We start from the raw sequence: 19,010 nt of genomic DNA on the forward strand, positions 1-19,010 counted from the left end.
GATCCCTTTTATTGATATCTTGTTCGTTAGACCTGATGTGCAAGAAGTGGTAAATGTAAGCCCTGGTAAGACACCTGTGCTCCTGAGGGAAAGAGATAAGTTCTAAAAGAGTTCAAGGGCCAGTCACATTAGTGACCTTTTTATGTGTTCCAGTGTTATAAGGCATGCTGGAATATCTTCATTCAATGTGAAGAACAGATTGTTGTGCCTTATACTTCCTAACACTAAGAAAGAAGCACATTCCTTGGTAGGTCTCTTTGGGTTATAAAGGCAACATATTCTGTACTTGGGAATACTTCTGTGACCCATTTATTACAAAGTGAAACACTGCTAGTTCTGAGTGGATCTTAGAGCAAGAAAGGACTCTGAAGCAATTCTGGGCTGTGGAGCAACCAGTGCTGCCTCTTGGGCAGATCCTATGGTAGTACAGGTATATCTAGTAGAAAAGTAATGCCTGTTCAACCTGAGAAAGCTGACTGAAAATAAAAATAAAAATATAGAAAGATAAAACACTGCGTGGAGCCTCTGGAGAGCCACAATAACAGAATTGTAGCATAGGATTCTGGAGCAAGTTTATGCCATCTGCCACAGAGTATTACACACCATTTGAAAAACATCCTGGCATGCTATTAGACCCTGGTAGAAGATGAGCATCTATTGATGTGTTAACAAGTGCTCATTCAGCCATGTCTTTCCATTATAAGTTGGATACTGTCAGCCTACCAAGTAATAAGTTTGGGCCCAGATAAAAATGCCAGTAGCAGATCCAGGATGGGGCTTGAGATAGTTCAGAGAGTGAAAGTAGGCTGCATGGCACTTATTTCCATGTCACATGCTAGTGTTTCACCATTGCCTCTTTCTCAGCTCACAGCTATGGTCTCTGGGGCTTTCTTTTCAATGGCCAATGGAAGAGGCAAGAGCCTGAGCTGGGTTCATGAATCAGTCATGTTGGTATGTGGGTATAAGCTAATAACGCACTGCCGCTCTACTACAGTCACATAGAAAGTGACAGTGATGAGAGATAACTCTTCAAATGGGCAGCTCTTCAGTGAGTGATCTGTTTTAGTTCCTTTGTTGGAATGGGACGTGGACTAAGATTAAGATATCTCTAGACCCGTAGGCAATGGTGAATGGCTTAGCTGGTTGAATATACATAAACTCATGGACAGTGGTAAATGGTTTAGTTGGTTGGTGAGGAGCTTGGAAGGAACCAGACTGGAAGGTCAACAATAAGGATGTCTGAGGAAGAGGCATGGGGTTTGACCTATAGAAGTGAGCACAAAGTATGAGTAACTTAGTGTAACAAAATGTAAGTAACTTTGTACAGAAGAGGTGCTAAAAAAAATGAAAAGTGGGCAAGATAGAGGTCAGTTTGCCTCTGTTCTCAGCCATCTCAGGGATTGTGCAATGGGCTTTTGAATGGAGTGGACCTAGTGGCAGAGATTGAGGCTGAGGTTCTCTCTCTCTCTCATGAAGGCTGATCAAATTACTTCTGTTACTAATATCCAGTCTATTGCCACCAAGACCAATGGCAATTCCCTACTAAGACATCATTTCTCAAGGAGGCCAAGCAACTACTTGGGGGCAAGTTTTTACTTTGGATCCTCTTCTTCCCTAAAGGAACAGTGATTCATTCTGACAAGATTGTCTTGTATTCCAGTGAGGGGTGACCTTTTATGCTTTGATCAGCATCATGATTCAAAGGTTCATGAAGTATCTCATGTACTAACATGGGATCTCACATGATACTTCCTTGAACAAAGGAAACAGTTTTAGTGGCAGAAGTGGGATGGTGACCACATGACCATGGGATCCACTATTTCTAACACACATGACATCATCCCAAAACCAGTGGGATCACCTCTTCTCAGCTGAGGTACCAACTTGGAGATGACACTCTGCAAGGATGGGGTGCTATCCTGCAATATGTGGTATGTACATTAAACCAAAGGTCCTTGGCTGTTCTGTCCCTAATAGGTAGAATATAAAATTCAGAGACCCAAAGGGTTTAAGTAGAAGTGGCTCTACTTAACATCATTCCCATTGACCACTTGGAAATGTTGTGCTTCTCATTCCTGCAACCATAAGCTTTGTTGTTGTGGAGGTCCTTGTTCCTGGGGTGGGAGGGACTCTTCCCCTCAAAGACACATTCAGAATCTGAATAAACACTCGTTGTGTGGTCATTTTGGGGCTCCTCATGGTAGTAGACCAGCATGCTAAGAAAATAGTTACCTATTAGAGGGTAATTTACCCCAGTCATCAACAGGTTTGGTTGCTGCTATATAATAGAGGAGTGGAGAATATTTTTGTCATTAAGTTGATCCATCTTGACATCTTTTGGTTTTCCCATGTCCACTTTTAGTTGTAAATGCAACCATAGTAAGCCCAGCCTGATAAGGACATAGTCACTAGGGATTCAGACTCCACAGGGATGAGGGCCCGCAAAGCAAACCACCTTGACCAGCACAAATGCTGGCTGAAGGAAAGGAAATATGCCCTGGGTGGTGGAGAAGGAGACAATGAGTATCAGTTACAACCTTGGAATCAATTGCAGCACTTGGGACTGTAGTCTAATCTATCAACCTTCATTTTGGAGTTCTCCAAGAATGTTTCAGTGGTATAAACGTTGGAGAAGTGGTACCTGGAAGAATGGGAGGTAATGTGAGAATCAAGTGGATCTCATGGAGTGCTGCTGAGACTGCAGTGGTGTTGCTGGTGTCTCCTCAGATCCACATCAAAGAAAGGCACACTTAACTCCTAGCTGCTGTGAATGCTGGTCAGCTCTCTCCTCTGGAGATTTGCTCCCAGCCAAATGGGAGCCCTTTTCCCTGGGGGACGATTCCCCTCCTTGGAAGGCTAACATGGGATGCAAAAATATGGCTCCCTTGCTTCAAGATGGTTCCAATTCTATGGCACGATTCTTGCTCTGGAGCTCCTCATGGGATCAGGCTGAAGCGAGTCACCAGCTGCAATTATGTCTTTGCTTAGCTTCCCCTTCCAACCTGGACTTTTGCAATTAGAGTTACAGGTATTACATGACACAACAACTTGTCAATGGCCAAAATAAAAGGGAGAGATCTTTTGCCTTACTTTGCATTTCTTATTCTCCTTCTTCTGATATCAGTTTCTCAGTAAATTGTTGCACAAGAATCCTAATCACTAGCTCTATTTCCAGGGAAACTGACTTACGCAAAGGTATTATACAGAGAAAATGTCCATGACTCTTGATGGTTAGTAATTACAAACACAACCAATTACAAAGGATTTTCTAATAAGGGAAGATACACACACATACATACTCACACACATACATATAAATATATATGTAATATACATTATATATGTATATATGTATACATATAAATATATTATAAATATACATCTATACACATATACCCATCTATGTGAATATATATAGTTTGTTTTTTTAAATTTTTAATATACATTTTATTTTATATTCAGAGGGTACATGTGCTTGTTTGCTGCATGGGTATATTGCATACTGGTGGGGATTGGGCTTCTAGTGTACCCATTACCCAAATAACAAACATTGTATCTGATAAGTAATTTTTCAACCCTCACGCCACCCTCACTTTTCCCACTTTTGGTGTCCCCAGTGTTTATTATGTCCATGGGCACCTATTATTTAGCCCCACTTATAAGTAAGAACAGTGCCACTCAGTTTTCTGTTTATTTCTGAATTAGTTCACTTAGGATAATAACCTCCAGCTCCATCTATGTTGCTGCAAAGAACATAATTTCATTCCTTTTTATGGCTGCATAGTATTCCATGTTGTATCTATGCCACATTTTCTTTATCCAGTAAAACATTGATGGACACATAGGTTGGGTCCATGACTTTGCTATTGTGAATAGTGCTGCAATGAGCATACAAGTACATGTATCTTTGTGATATAATGATTTCTTTTCCTTTGAGTAGATACACAGTAGTGAGATTGCTGGGTTGAATGATAGTTCTATTTTTAGTTCTTTGAGAAATTTCCATGTTGTTTTCCATAGAAGTTGAACTAATTTACATTTCCACCAACAATGTATCAGTGTTCCCTTTTCTCCGCATCCATGCCAACATCTGTCATTTTTTTGACCTTTTAATAATAGCCTTTCTGACTGGCGTAAGATGATGTCTCATTGTGGTTTTAGTTTGCAGTTCTCTGATGTAAATCACAGATATATTGTATGTTTCAATGGGCAAGTCAACTTCTACTTTTCCCAAATGGTCTGGGAATGTCTGCCTTTTAGCAACCAGGAAAAGCCAAAGTTCAAATACTGAGTGATGGGCATGCCTGTTTCAGTGACTTGTAGGCACATGTATCTTCTCTGTGGAGAGGAATGTAGTTGCATGCCTGCATGGGAGTGCCTGGTATGAATGCATGACTCAATCACATGTCTTGGAAAAGAACCAGTAGGTACATGGCCTACTGAGCAGAACACAGGTGAAGCAGTTTTTAATTATAAATGTACTTTGGAAAGATCTTATATTAGTGTACTTTTACAATTAGAGATATAGCATTACTAAGAGAATTTATAAATAGCTAAAAAGGAGAGAGATAAGATCATCTGTCCTGTAGATAGAGAGGCATGTATACTTTTAAAGTTATGATGATGAGAGAATATACTTAATGATCTGCAAAAAGCAACACTTAAGCAGGAATAAACAAGATCGATTAGAAGATCTCAATCTGAAAATAGTCCAGAATTAAAAAAAAAAAACTTTATTTGCATGCTAGAAGCTCTACTGAAGCCACATGTGCAGTTACTGAAATATTCAATAAATGTCAAAGTGAATCTGGCCCAACATTTTAATACATTTGTTTTAATTTCATTAACTATTTGTTTTTGAAGTTGGCCTTATCAGCAGTCTCTCATACACCAAAAATACCAACAGAAAACTTAGAAAATTGATTTTATCTCATGATAAATAAAAGTTGTTCAGGCCCTTTTCTATGAATGTGAAGATGTTTTACATCCCTTGGGGGGATATACCCATCAAGTTACCTAGAGTGAGGAGAACAGTTGAAAAGAATGTCCAAAAAAAGGGCTAATATGGAGTGGAAATAAGACTTCACAGGAGAGAAGGGGCCCATGAGAGCAGTGCCTGAATATTTGCTCTGGATGGGTGAAAATGTGCAGCATAAATAAGGGGGCTAAAGGCTGCAATTTTTACAGATTCTACTCACTAAATGCCCTATGAAATTTCTTTCAAGTCTTTGAAATCCTGTCTCTAACAGCATTCCCTCCAAGTTCAGCTGTATGTGGTCACCCTGATATTCCTTCCTACTTGATTATTTCTCACAGACTTAACCAAGAAAATATCGTTCCGGAAGATTGCTGGGCAGGCTTTTCCATTGCATTGCAGGACAACTCAGATAATGCAGGTCCAGTCCTCTGAGTCATCCAGTGTGGGCTGGAGGTTTGGAACCTGGAAATGTCTGATCTAGGCAAGTAATAAGCTGACATCAAAAGACTTGGTGCACAGGTCTATTGAAGCACCTAAGAGGAAAGACACTTCTTCAAACCTCAAATGCTCTTTACATCCAGCAAATCTGGACTGGAAGTCGTTCAATAAGATGATTTCCCATGAAATGTCTGGTACTTCATGTTTCCCGTCAGGTCATAAATGCCATGAGAACAGCTTTTCCTGCTCCATTTAAGTTTTTCCAGTGCCAGTTTTGGTCTTGTCCCAAAGCCAAAAACTTTGGAGACATTGACAGAAAAGAAAGTAATTAACCATATTGGAAGAGCCCAGAGAGTTCTGTGTAGATTCTGCTGTAGATGCTGGTGAGTATTCTTACTTTTGTAAGCTGATTCTCTCATTCCTTTAGCAAATGAAGAGTTGTGTATAGGTGGTGGTTCTGATGGGCATCTGGCTGACAGCTGCTACAAGAATCATCCCTCTGCTGAGAAGCAGCTTTTTCAAGTCAACAAGGATGGAACACTAATAGAAGAATCCCAATTGGCACATGGAGGTTAGACTTGCAAATCCTTAGTCAAGTGTCAATAGACAGCCAAAAAACGTACTGGCTGAAAATTTCATTATCTTCTGGAATGTGAGAAACCATTGGGGTTTCAGTGTGGGATTTACAGGGATAAAAAGACAAGGCAAGATTGTGAAGATGGAACATTGTTCTGAAAGGGGCAAGGATGGTGGGTCAGGGAATGTGGTGGCTACATACCTCCTCATACTGTGAGGAGGGCTCTGAGTATGGAAAGAGGTACATCATTGCTCTGAGTCCCCTGATTTCTAACAAAGTATCCGATTCCAGTTTCATGGAGATTGGCAACTGTTGGGATTCTTTTTTATGACTTTTATCTTTTTAAGAGTCTTTGAAGTAAATAGAAATGAACTTAGGTGCAAAGGCAGCAAATGCCCTTTAATTGATTAAATTTACCCCTCATTCATCCACCAGGAATTCCAAGTAAAATGTAAAACAAGGGCACGTTCTTATTTTGCATATCAAATGAATTCTACTTTTCTCTGTAGCATATTGGAAAATTGTTCATTGGTTCAACATTCATTGACTAAGGGCCTACTCTCAGATTCTGTGTGCAACCCTCTCTGGGATTACAAATATGAATAAGAAATAGATAGTTGCCCTCCAAGCAGGGCTGGCTTCATGGGCATGCAACCTGTGCAATCACACAGAGTCCCTTGCTTAGGGGGTCTGATGCTTGGCTTAATGCTCGGATGTTACTGTCTTGAAATTCTTAGATTTTTGAACAAGGGGCCCGTATTTTCATCTTCACCGGTCCTTGCAGATGATGCAGTTGGTCCTGCCTCAGTAACTTGTTTGAGAAAAACACATTCCATGAACAATACAATAATATGTCATACAATGTAATAATTTTTTTAAAACACAGAAAGAAAATGGCAACAAGTATATAGCAAGCGCCATGTTATGAATCCCAGAGGAAGATGTATCTATCTGTGCTTGTGGGAGGTCAAATGTTTTAATTTAGGATGTGTTATTTTAGTGAGAATTTTAGTAGAAATTTATACTTTATAACTGTTTCCATCTTGCCAAGACAATGCAAAGTTGTATTAGTTTGTACTGATTAGGTTAATCCAGCAAAGCCTATAACAGGAAAAGACAGAGATTATGATTTGTTGACTAACTTGACTTCTAATTTGTCACAAACTCTTCTTACTTCCCATCGCCTGTCCCATAGACCAAGCTTTTGTATTGGGTAGTGGGGAAAGAATATGATGCAAAGAAGTGTGTGTGTGTGTGTGTGTGTGTAAATGTGCACACAAGTAATTCAACTGGGGACATGCAGACATTTGTTCATTAATTGTTTTGCTTTGAGTTGTCAGTGGATTGAGTTGGTAATAAAATAAGCATATTTTAATTGCCTCAGGTGACTGGATTATTGATGGGGAAGTGCTAGGGGTTAAAAAAAAAGGTTGAGATTTGGTGCTGGTAGAGATCCATACTTGGCGACAGAACTTTAGGACAGGTAGGGATGAAGATAATGAGAAACTAAAAATAAAATTACTATATATGCTGTAATACAGTAATCCATATTTTGTATTCTAGTAAGTTTCTTTGGTAAGTTAACAACAATAGCCCTCTGTCTTTTCATCAAGTGGATGGATTTTTTAAAGGAAATAATAAAAATGTCAAAGTTGAGCTTTGGAATACCGAAAGTTTCCATTCTTCTCTAAGATGCTTTTTGAAGATGCAGGCATATATATCATCTTTAAAGAATGTTTTAGTGTATTACACAGGCAATTCTCAAAAATCTTTTATCATAGGAGTTTCCTTTTCATTTTGCCCAATATCACCCAATGATCCCTTTTTAAAAGTTCAGTCTCCTTGTTCTTTATTCCTTCCAAAAAAGAAAAAAAAAAAGAAAGAAAGAAAAGGAAAGAAAAAGGGGGAAAAAAAGCAGCAAACCCAAATGGAAGGACTTCTATGACACTTACGAAGGAAGAGTAACATTGCCTTTTATTTTGTTTTCAACTATTTTAAGAAGATCGAGTTTTCACCTGAGCTGTTGTCTACACATCTAGAATTATGTTTGATAAAATAAGGGTAGATTGGATTCTGAAAGAATGGCTAGCTGAGAAGGAAAGGCAGAGCCTTCCTTGGTAATAATTCAATATAATAAAAATGGTGAAGGAGATATTTCAAACCTAGAGACTTAGACAGGAGAAAAGAGATAAAGTCAGACACATTGAACTATTCAGTTTGCCTAACGCACATTGAGGTATTCAGTTTAGGCATCATCAAATGCTAAATCAATATTTGCAGGGCCAAGTTAAGTGAGGTGTTTGCAGAGATAAAGTTTTGAGGAAAGAAATATATTGAAAAAAAAGTTTCTAAACATTCAACATAGATAAATCCTACAGAACATTGTTATCTAACACCAGAGCATGTCTGCAAGGGTAAATTGTTGGAAAATAAAGTAACATGAATAACTCTTACAGTTTTGCATATCAGAAAGATGACTGATTAAAGTATGTGTTTATTTGAATAGGCCAGGAGCATCTGTCTCAGTTTCATAGATAAGCGTGTGCATGTTTGTGGTTTTTTTAGAACCATAGATAAGTGTGTACATGTTTGTGGTTTTTTTAGAACCAAGATGCCCAGAGGGTGGAGCACACAGCTGTGGCTCTGCTACCTTCATCATTGTCACCATCACTGTGATAGATAAACAGGCACTGTACATTCTGGGATGCTGAGCCCCACAAGTGGGAACCTAATAATCAGCTGCCTGAATGTTTACAATTTTTTCAGATGACTGAGGTCACCCTCTCCAGCCTCAATGCCAACCAAGAAATGAACATTCTTTACCACATTCCTTATCTCCAAAATCTTCATGAGGTGGTTGTTTCTTCTCATTACTCCCTGTCTCTGCTCTGAATCTTGGCTTATGTGACTGCTGTTCTCTCCCTTCTTCACACCACTTTTCTTCCTTCTGGACGCTCACTGCCTTGATTATTTCAACTCTCCAAAGTGCCAATGACACAAGCCTGGGTGTGTAGCAGACTTTTACTTTGAGGATAATTGCTTTGGATTGAATGTTTCTACTCCCCCAAACTTATATATTGAAAACCCTAATCTCCAATGTGATGGTTTTTGAAAGTGGGGCCTTTGGGAGGTAATAGGTCATGAAGGTGGGGCTCTCATGCTGGTGTTAGTAGTGTCCTTATAAGAAGAGACAGGAAGAGCTCACTTCTTCTCTGCTTGTAAGCACCAAGGAAAGACCACGTGAGGACATAACCAGGAAAAAGGCCTTCACCAAAATCCCAACCATCTGGCACCCTAATTTGTACTTTCAGCCTCCAGAACCATGAGAAATAAGTTGTTGTTTGAGCCACCAACTCATTTGAGCCACTGTGGTAATTAGTTACAGCAGCCCAAACTGAGACAGTAATGGAGAGATTACAGGGTGTCACTGAAGAGACAAAATGCGAAATAGAATGTTAATCATCATGTTCTAACATTCATTAACAAGTTTCTGTCCTCCTACATTTTTGCCATCTATATGCCCTCCTTAAGTTTTGCCTTGCCTTCATCTTCTTGTCCCTGGTCCCAGTCTACCTGCTAGACTCCAGCCCCAAATTTCTCATTAATTTTTTATGCAATGTAATTTTGCTTTCTGTACCCTACTCTTAACCAGGCATATTGTTGAGCATGTTTTAAGATAAAAGACTTTTTAATGTGAGTGACTACCATTTTACAGCAAAAAATGTTTAAGAATATTTGCTAACCTAAAACAAAACATATGCCAAAAAACTAGCAGAAGTTCTGAAATTTTATTTTTTTCTATTAACATGATCCAAACCTTAGACAAGATTCCATATCCATTGTTAGAGCATAAGACACAGAGTATTTTTTCTTCCTCTAGAAGCAGAAATTAAACACAAATGATCCTTGTAGTCTTAACGATCACACATTCAAACAAATGTAAATTGGGTAAATAAGAAAATCTAGTATATAAAAACTTGAAGCAACTGTATATGTCAGACTTTGTTCTTGAGACTTTCACATGCATTATCTCCTTAATTTTTACAGCAACCTAGTAATTAGCTTTTAGTCATCTAGGTTTGCATATTGCTAAGGTATCAGGTGGAGTTCAGTTAGAAATATTGATTAATGGGTCACTGCATTTCAGGTTTATACTTGGTTTATCAACTTAATAACCTATAGAATTGTATATACTCTGAAATGATCAGGATTTCAGCAATGGTCTCACACTACCTAAATTCACACAAGACCGATATAAAGTCATGTGCCACATGACCTTTTGGTCAATGACAGGGCACATATACGAAGGTGGTCCTACAAGATTATAATGAAGCTGAAAAATTCCTATCACCCAGTGATGTCCTAGCCATTTTTCTAATGTCATAGTGCAATGCATTACCCACGTGTTTGTGATGATGCTGGTGTAAACAAACCTACTGTGCTGCCCGTCCTATAAAACTATAACAAATACAGTAATGTACAGTACATAATACTTGATAATGATAATAACTATATTACTGGTTTATGTATTTACTAAACTATATATATATTTTTTGAGACAGAATCTGGCTCTGTCACCCAGACTGCAGTGCAGTGGCACAATCTCAGCTCACTGCAACCTCTGCCTCCCAGGTTCAAGCAATTCTCCTGCCTCAGCCTCCCAAGTAGCTGGAGTTACAGGCATAAACCACCACGCCTGGCTAATTTTTGTATTTCTAGTAGAGATGGGGTTTCACCACTTTTGGCCAGGCTGGTCTTGAACTCCTGACCTCAGGTGATTCGCCTGCCTAGGCCTCCCAAAGTGAGGGGGTTATAGGCGGGATCCACCATGCCCAGCCTAAACTATGCTTTTGATTGTTATTTTAGAGTGTACTTTGTCTACTTATTGAAAAAAGAAAAAAAAGTGAACTGTAAAACAGCCTCAACCAGGTCCTTCAGGAGGTATCCAGAAGAAGGCATTGTCATAGGAGATGACAGCTCCATGCATGTTATTGCTCCTGAAGACCTTCCAGTGGGGCAAGATATGGAGGTGGAAGACAGGCATATTGATGACCCTGAACCTGTGTAGACCTCAGCTAATGTATGTGCTTGTGTCTTAGTTTTTACCAAAAAGGTTTAAAAAGTTAAACAACAACAACAACAACAACAACAACAACAAAAAACTAGAACAAAGCTTATAGAGTAAGGATATAAAGAAAAAATATTTTTGTACAGCTGTACAACGTGATTTTTAAGCCAAGTATTACTACAAAAGAGTCAAAAAAATTAAAAACTAAAAAGCTTATAAAGTAAAAAAGTTATAATAAGCTAAAAACTTATTATTAAAGAAAGATTTTGGGGGGTAAATTCTAAATTTGTGTAAATACACTCTATGATGTACACACAATCACGAAATCACCTAACACATTTCTCACAATGTATCCCCTTTGTGAAGGGACAAATGAATTCAGAATGCCAACGTTTTAATTTATAATATAACACATCAATTATCATTGGTGTACTTGGGAGTTATGGCCTCTCTCCTGGAATCAAGGTATTTGGGAGTCAGACTATTAATCGGAAAGTTTGAGAGTCAAACCATTAGTCACAAATATGTAACTGGAAAATAGAAAATAGGAAGTGGTGTTTGGAGATATTCTACTTAAGTTCAGAAAGCTGTGATGAACTATTACTAACCCAGTGTCTCTTCCAAAAAGACACTTTTTCTTTAATTCAGGCCGCCCTCTTTTCCTTGAAATGCATTTTCTTAAGATCAATTAATATTACTTATTAATATATAAATTAATATATGGGACTGAGAAAGAGTCAATTCCTTAGGCTTCCAGGGTTACCCCCAAATACTGGTTTATACACATCACAGAGGAAATGAAAGGCTCAGATTAAATGACCCAAAGAGTGTCACGTAGTTAGCAGGTGCCATAGCTGAGCTCTGCCCTCAGGTTTTCTTTAAACTTAGCGCTTGTGGCTTTTACTAGTCATTGAGAGAGAGCTTCTGTTTAGAGGCTACAGCATCAAGAGCTATTCTAGGGGACAAATGAAGTCAACATGTGTGATGAAATTATTAACATGTACTTAGGACACATATCAATGCCGAATGTGTATGTGCAGTCTGTGCCCTGCTCCCACTCTTGTCAGCAGGAAAGATTGTTGTCCTTTGCATCAGTTTCTGGGCTCCCCTTTGGATCAGAGAACCTTAGTAACAGTCAAGGCAGAGGAAAAAATGAAAGAAAACCAAGTGGCTGAGTTGATTTACACAACAGCTGAGGGAGAGTGTAGAGGGGAAGGAAGACAGCAAAAGCTTTATGGGGTTGGTGTCAGGGAGAACATATTTTGCTGCAAAGAGGAAAGTGAAGAGAAGAATAAACGACTATAGAGAAGCTTGGATGAGAGAGAATTGTAAAATAGAAGACTAGGAGTTGAAAAATTATTGCTTTGAGTTGTGAGTTAAATTCTCTTTGCATAACACAAGCAAATAATAGAATTATTTTTCATTACTCATGGTTATTTTACAGGACTGTTTCTTTGAGTGAGACTCCTTGGCAAGGCTTGTTCATGTGGAGTCTCAGGGTTTATTTACATCCTGGCTGGAGGAAAGACACATCATTCCTCAAGACTGATTCATTTGAAGTACAGGTCGGGCTGGCTTTATGGGGCTTGTGGCCAGCAGGACTGTGCAAGGCCCATGCTCAGAAGGACCTCATGTTTTTCTATTGCAGTCCTGAAATTCTTAATAATCTTATTCCTGAATTTGCGTTGTATAGGTGAAATATGATGGGACATGGAGTGGGGGTGGGAGAATGGGCGAGGCTTGGGCTGGACATACAGGAGGACAGGGTGGGAGGCTGGTGGCAACTGGAGGCAGCTCCGGTGGCAGCCTTTCCAGCACTGGTGAACCTCGTGCATTCAGCCTATTGCCTACCCTGATCTAGGGACTGAGCGATTCTGGGTGGAAAGGTTTAAAGATTCTTGGACTCACCTGTCTGCCCTGAGCTGGGCCAGTGGGAAGGGGAGATGCCTAACTCGACTTCTCCAAGGGTGGCTGGTGGGACCTGAGATAGCACACTACATGTCTCATGTCTCAGGACTGGGTCCCCAGCCAGGGCTTTGTAGTGAGGCGTGGAAGTAGGGTGGAGGACGTCTACTCTCTCTGGCAAGTATACCTGTGGCTTGGAGTGCTCCAGGGATTGGTTCTGTGTTTTGGGGAGTTCTCTCTTCTTGCTTCCAACCTTCCTGAGTTTGATATGCATTTTCCCTTTCTGGTCAGCTCAGAGGGCCTGCAGGGTTGAGCCAATAAATATGAACTGGGAAATTTTGGAGATCTCCTACCAGTTAAATGCTCTTATATTTACATTTAAAATTGGCATTGCACAATATGAAGGTGAACGGTAAAATTTATGTTATTAACTTAAAATTTTAATTTTTCTTGACTTAGGATGGCATTAGATAGCAAATAAAAAACATGACAGAGAGGGATCACTAGAAGAAAGGAAAAAGCTTGATATTTTAGTACTTTTAATGGCAACTTTTTCCTGTTTTTTGACCAAGGGGCCTTGGGTTTTCATTTTTCACTGGGACCAACAGATTATGTAGCCAGCCTTAAGCAGGGAAATTTATAAGACATAATTGCCAGAAGACTGGAGAGAGCTGGCTGAAATGGTTTCAGATTTAAGATGGAAATAGAGTCAATGCACTTTGCTACTGGAAATGGTAGGACTCTTTTGGATGGATAAAATGCTGCAGAGCATAGGACCCTGTCAGATTCTGTAGTAGGGCAGATATTAGCTCAAATTCTGACTTTCTACAGTTTATTAATAAAACTTCATATTTCCTGGCAAATGAACTATTCCATCAACTGTGCCATGGGGTGTTGCTTGAATATAGGAGCCATACGAGTATGTTGGTACTCACTGAATTTTCCCAACACCATTACTTCTTTTCCCACGGTTACGCAGAATCACTGGCTCTAATTAGGATGGTGTTTGTGGGATTGTCTGCCGAAACTTGTGTTCCACCTTCCGTAATGTAGCATTGTCACTGAAAAGTGACAGCACAGCTAGGAACTACATCTCTCAGTCCCCTTTGCAGCTAGGTGGGATAATATAATCTGCTGTAATTGAGTAAACATAAGGTGTGCCATTTCTATGAAAGGTTTTTTACTAAGTGATTGTCCTTTTTCTTTTGTGGATCAGGTGCAGAGGAATCCAAGGTGTAGGGAATGAAAGAGCCACAAGATGTAAGAAACCTCAGTTCCTCAATGTAGACATGGAAGAAAGCTTCCGGGAGCAGGCTCACTGGATTTGGTCACATAATGATCACAGAATAAACTCTTGTGGTAAGCCTCTGAATTTGGGATGTTTTGTTAAAACAACTAGATGACCCTAACAGTTTTCACCAAGGTCAGTAATCGACTGATTTAAGTGTCTCAAAAAATCTTTAAACAAATTCAATTGTTGCTTTTAATTTTATAGATAAGGAAATCAAAGTCTTGGAAACTCAATTACTTTCTCAGATAAATGCAAACAGCTGGTAGCAGAGCCAAAGACAGATACCTGGGCTCGTGTCTTCTATTCCAGCTCACTTTCTTCTTTGTTGATGATAAATTTTAAAGGACAAACTTGCCATGAATATTTATTTATGCCATGCTTTTGGAAGTACTGTTAGGCAGAGAACTACAAAAACATTTCATTCTTAAAAATCCTAATAGAACTAAGCTGGTCAATATATATTTTTTCATGATGTTATATTGAGTGTTAATGTTAATTACGTTAGTCACAAATTAACCCTTTTCTTTTAAATGTAACTTTAAAGGTTTATGAAATTCTAATCCTTTGTTAGGCATATTTAATTGTTAGGCATATTTAATTTTAAATGGAAATCAGAAGAGAGCTTGTTTCACTTGCCAGCAATTTTCTTTATAGCAAACTTTCTTAGAATATATTTAGTAAATTCTCCTGAATGAAAAAAAATGTTAGTTATGAATGCTATAGTTTAATATTGAATAGAATTTTTGGAGAATGTCAGGAAATTTCTATGAACTCCATCACCAAAGACCATGCTTCTTTAAAGAAAGGAATTAGATCAAGGAAGAAGGAAAAAAGCATAAGAAAAAGAATGTGAAAACGGTGAAAACAGTCTTGTCCTTCTGGATTTTTGCTAGAAATTGTGATCAAATAATAAGTTTGTAGAAAGAGGATGTAATAATATATGCTAGTACATGTATAGAAAAAATATTTTGCTTGGGAAATGGTGATATGCAGTGAATATTGAGAGTGGTTCTCTTTTTGGAGGAAGGATTAGGAGGTTTTCATCTTCTATATTAAGTATTTCTATAAGAATAGAACCTTGAAATTTCATAATTGCTTCTATAAACACACAAAATTTAATTTAGGCATACAGACCTGAACTATACCACACATCATGTCAGTTCTGCAAGGTATTGAAAGAATTCTGAAACTCTCTTTCATCCCATAGCCAAGGAAATGATAAGGCAAAGTTTTAAGGTATAAATGTGTCCATGGGAGAGAATTTAAAAAGTAGTCACATATGGAAGCTTCTGGAAAAACAAAACAAAACAAAAAAACATTTTTTAGGATCTCGTTTGTGATATGGGTATATCATTTTCTGGCTATTCCAACTTCCTCATAACTATTTTTACAGTGAACACTGGTTTCACTACAGTTTTGGAGTGTGGGTGGAAACGGAGACAGAAAGGAGGAGCATTAATAGTGAGAAAAAGTATTCCTCAAAGCAGGGTATCGTCTGTAGAAGAATTTCAGGAGCGTCTCTCTAAGGCACTCCTATTCTTAATTTTGGTTGAAACTGTGCACAACTTTTGTTGCACTGGGTCTAGTAATACACACCTTCTTCCTTTCCAACCAGCCATATGAACTTACTTACATTACAAGCTTCTGCCAGAGGCCAGGAAAAAGATGTGTACAGTAATTCCAAACACGGTCAGGAAAGGAAGTGGCTCAGTGGTTTTCTTAAAAGTCAGTGACACCTATCAAATGGCATTAGAAATATTTAGTAAGGACTATTCACAATTGCTTCAAATTGACAGGATAGTGCCTGCCTCAAATGAGATTGCACATTACTGGATGATTTTTTAAACATTCATCGGCAGTCATGCGGTCAGCAAGATAGTTTCAACTGCCCAGAAAAAAACAGATGTTAAGTGATGATTGTGCTTTGAAATAGAAATGAAGTCAAGGATCTCCTATTGCTTTTGAGTAAGTCAAGCTGTCTAAAAAGCAAAACAATTTAAATGAAAAACATTCTTTTTATGCTGTGGGGTTTTTCCTCATAACTTACACTGTTGTCTGTGCATGCAGTGCTATCTATCTTATGTAATTAGGAGAAAATCTTAAAAGCAAACATTGTACACAGAATTGCTAATAAGATCAGTTGTATGATGTTGGGCTCCAACCATTTTGTTATATTATATTGGAAGTAAACTATTGATTATGAAAATAACTATAGTCAGGCACAATGGTGTAAACCTGTAGGCCCAGCTTCTTGGGAGGCCAAAGCAGGAAGATCCCTTGAGCCCAGGAGTTCAAGCCCAGTTTAGGCAACATAGCAAGAGTCTGTTCCTCCGAAAAAAAAAACAAAACCTGTTTTTAGTTTTAATGTTGCTTCTGATCAATGTTGATTATAAAAAGAAAACTGTATACTGTTAGGCAAGCATAAAGTTATCACCTGTTCAATTTATTCATTAAACAACCATAGATGTGCCATTATACATGAAACATTTCTGGCTCCGTATTTTAAAAACAGTCTTTTTGAAATTTATAAAAAGACAGTGAGAACACATGGACACAAGGAGGGGAACAACACACACTGGGGCCTGTCGTGGGGTTGGGGGGCGAGCCAAGGGAGAGCATCAGGACAAATAGCTAATGCATGCAGGGCTTAAAACCTAGATGATGGGTTGATAGGTGTAGCAAACATGTAAACCTATGTAACAAACCTACATGTTCTGCACATGTATCCTGGAACTTAAAGTAAAAAAAATATTAATTAAAAGAAAATTTTGGATTTTTGAAATAGTCCTGCCCTTTTAAATTTCATCAATAATGCCTATGTGCTAAATTGAGACATGCTCAGTCACACTAGGAAGCATTTTGCTGTGAAAGCATTTATTTTTTTCCCATTGTGCTGCATTCTTTTAATAACTCTTAGGGTATAAGACTCCAAAAAGCAGGTTGCTCTTGTAACCTGTCCCCTTCAGTATTTCAATCTAACAGCTTCAAGTGTCTTCATTCACTCTCTCTATGTATAGAAATCACCATCAGGCTTTCCTAAATGACAGCAGAAGTTTCACTCAGCATTCTTTTCCCAGATGGGGGTTATGATGACATTTCCTTATTGTTTAAGGGCAGCCCAAACTCATGATTAATTTGAAAACTAATTACCAAGAATGTAGGACTAATGTCTTGCTCTAGCACTGACTATCCAAGAGAGTTTGGCCAATTCCTGTATATATGTGCGTGTATGTTTGTATGTATGTATGCATACATCTTGTATGTGTGTATTTGTATCCTTACAAGAGAAATATAGGTTTACCAAACATACTCATTTTAAAGGACTAGTTAATTTTTAAGTATTAATTAATATATTCGCCACAAATATACACTCTCTGAGATGTAATTTAGTCCAATATTGTTTGGACTAAATTAAATAGCACTGACAGCCAAAATCTTGCTTACCAAGTCTGAGGCTGTTGCTCAGATGTTTCAAACAATATTGCATATTTTAAAAAATGAATTAGGACACTTCCTTAGAGAACGTATTAATAAGACTTTCTAAAATTTGAAAACCCAAAACTTAAAATAATCAGCTGAGCTTTTCCAAATTCCAGGATGTTTTTTGGCATTATGCAGCTAAAATACCTACCTAGATGTTTTTGTAGAGAACCCATCATCCTATTGTTTGAAGTCAGGTAGGTATGGTCTATGTCAACTATAAAAATAAGCATTGGAGGGGCCAGAACTTTGTCCAAAGCTCATAAGTGATCATTGTGTGCTCAAAGGAATCAGGCGATGTGCTTAACGGAAATCAGATGCCATGCCTTAGAGACATGAATTAGACTCTCTTCATCTCCAAAACATGGGAGTTTATGTTTGGAGAAAGCACAAACTACTGTTACCCAAAATAGTAGTGTTTTCTTGAATTAGATTCCATTAAAAGGCAAATATATGATGACATGTATTACCTTTTTCTAGCACAGCCTTCCCCTTTCTGTCTCTCCATCATCAGATTTCACTGAGTATTTTTGCTTCGTTCAGTCTTCCAGATTTGGACAAGTAAACATGGTCTGTTTCCTCAAGGCCCAACTCTAGACCCTTTCAAAGAACGTTAAGTGGATTATTTTATCCATATTATTATATTACCTCTTCAGTTAAGGTGGCTGTAGTTTTACTGATGATCCTTTCTATGTCAGCTTCCAGGGAGGTTAAGTTGTAGAACTCAAAAAATACAAAATTTATAGTCAAAATATTTGGGTAGATTTCTGATTTTTCTACCTCACCCTAGGATTCAACCTTTTATTTAGTGTTCTCATCTATAAAGCAGAAACACTTATAATTCCCACAAAAATAGTGGATGCATTTTTGAGTTATCTGCTTAACTTATTACATCTCCGTTGTTCTGGAGTTGCCCCCTCGCCCACAGGTGAGCCATGGCAGCCATTTTTGTAGTAGATGGCTCCGCCCTGCTGGCCAAAGACAATAGAACTAGGAAAAGATAACTTTTCAAATTGGGGTGATCAGAGTTACATTCTCCTGGTAATTTGGAATTGAAACTGAGTAACGATAATTCAGCTGGGCTGGTCACTTGATGACAGGAGAAGTAAATTAGGAAGGTTTGATGGCAAATTTGGGTACAATGAATCAGGTGCACATAGAAAAGTAGAACAAAAAACAAAAATACTGACCTTGGTACTTCCTGGCCTTCCAGGTCCCTGTTCCAGCCTTTTTGGAGGCCGGTTGCCTTTGGGTTTCATGAGATGCTGATGTT

Source organism: Pan paniscus, chromosome 4 (genome assembly GCF_029289425.2).
Source record: "Pan paniscus chromosome 4, NHGRI_mPanPan1-v2.0_pri, whole genome shotgun sequence".
NCBI lineage: Eukaryota > Metazoa > Chordata > Mammalia > Primates > Hominidae > Pan > Pan paniscus.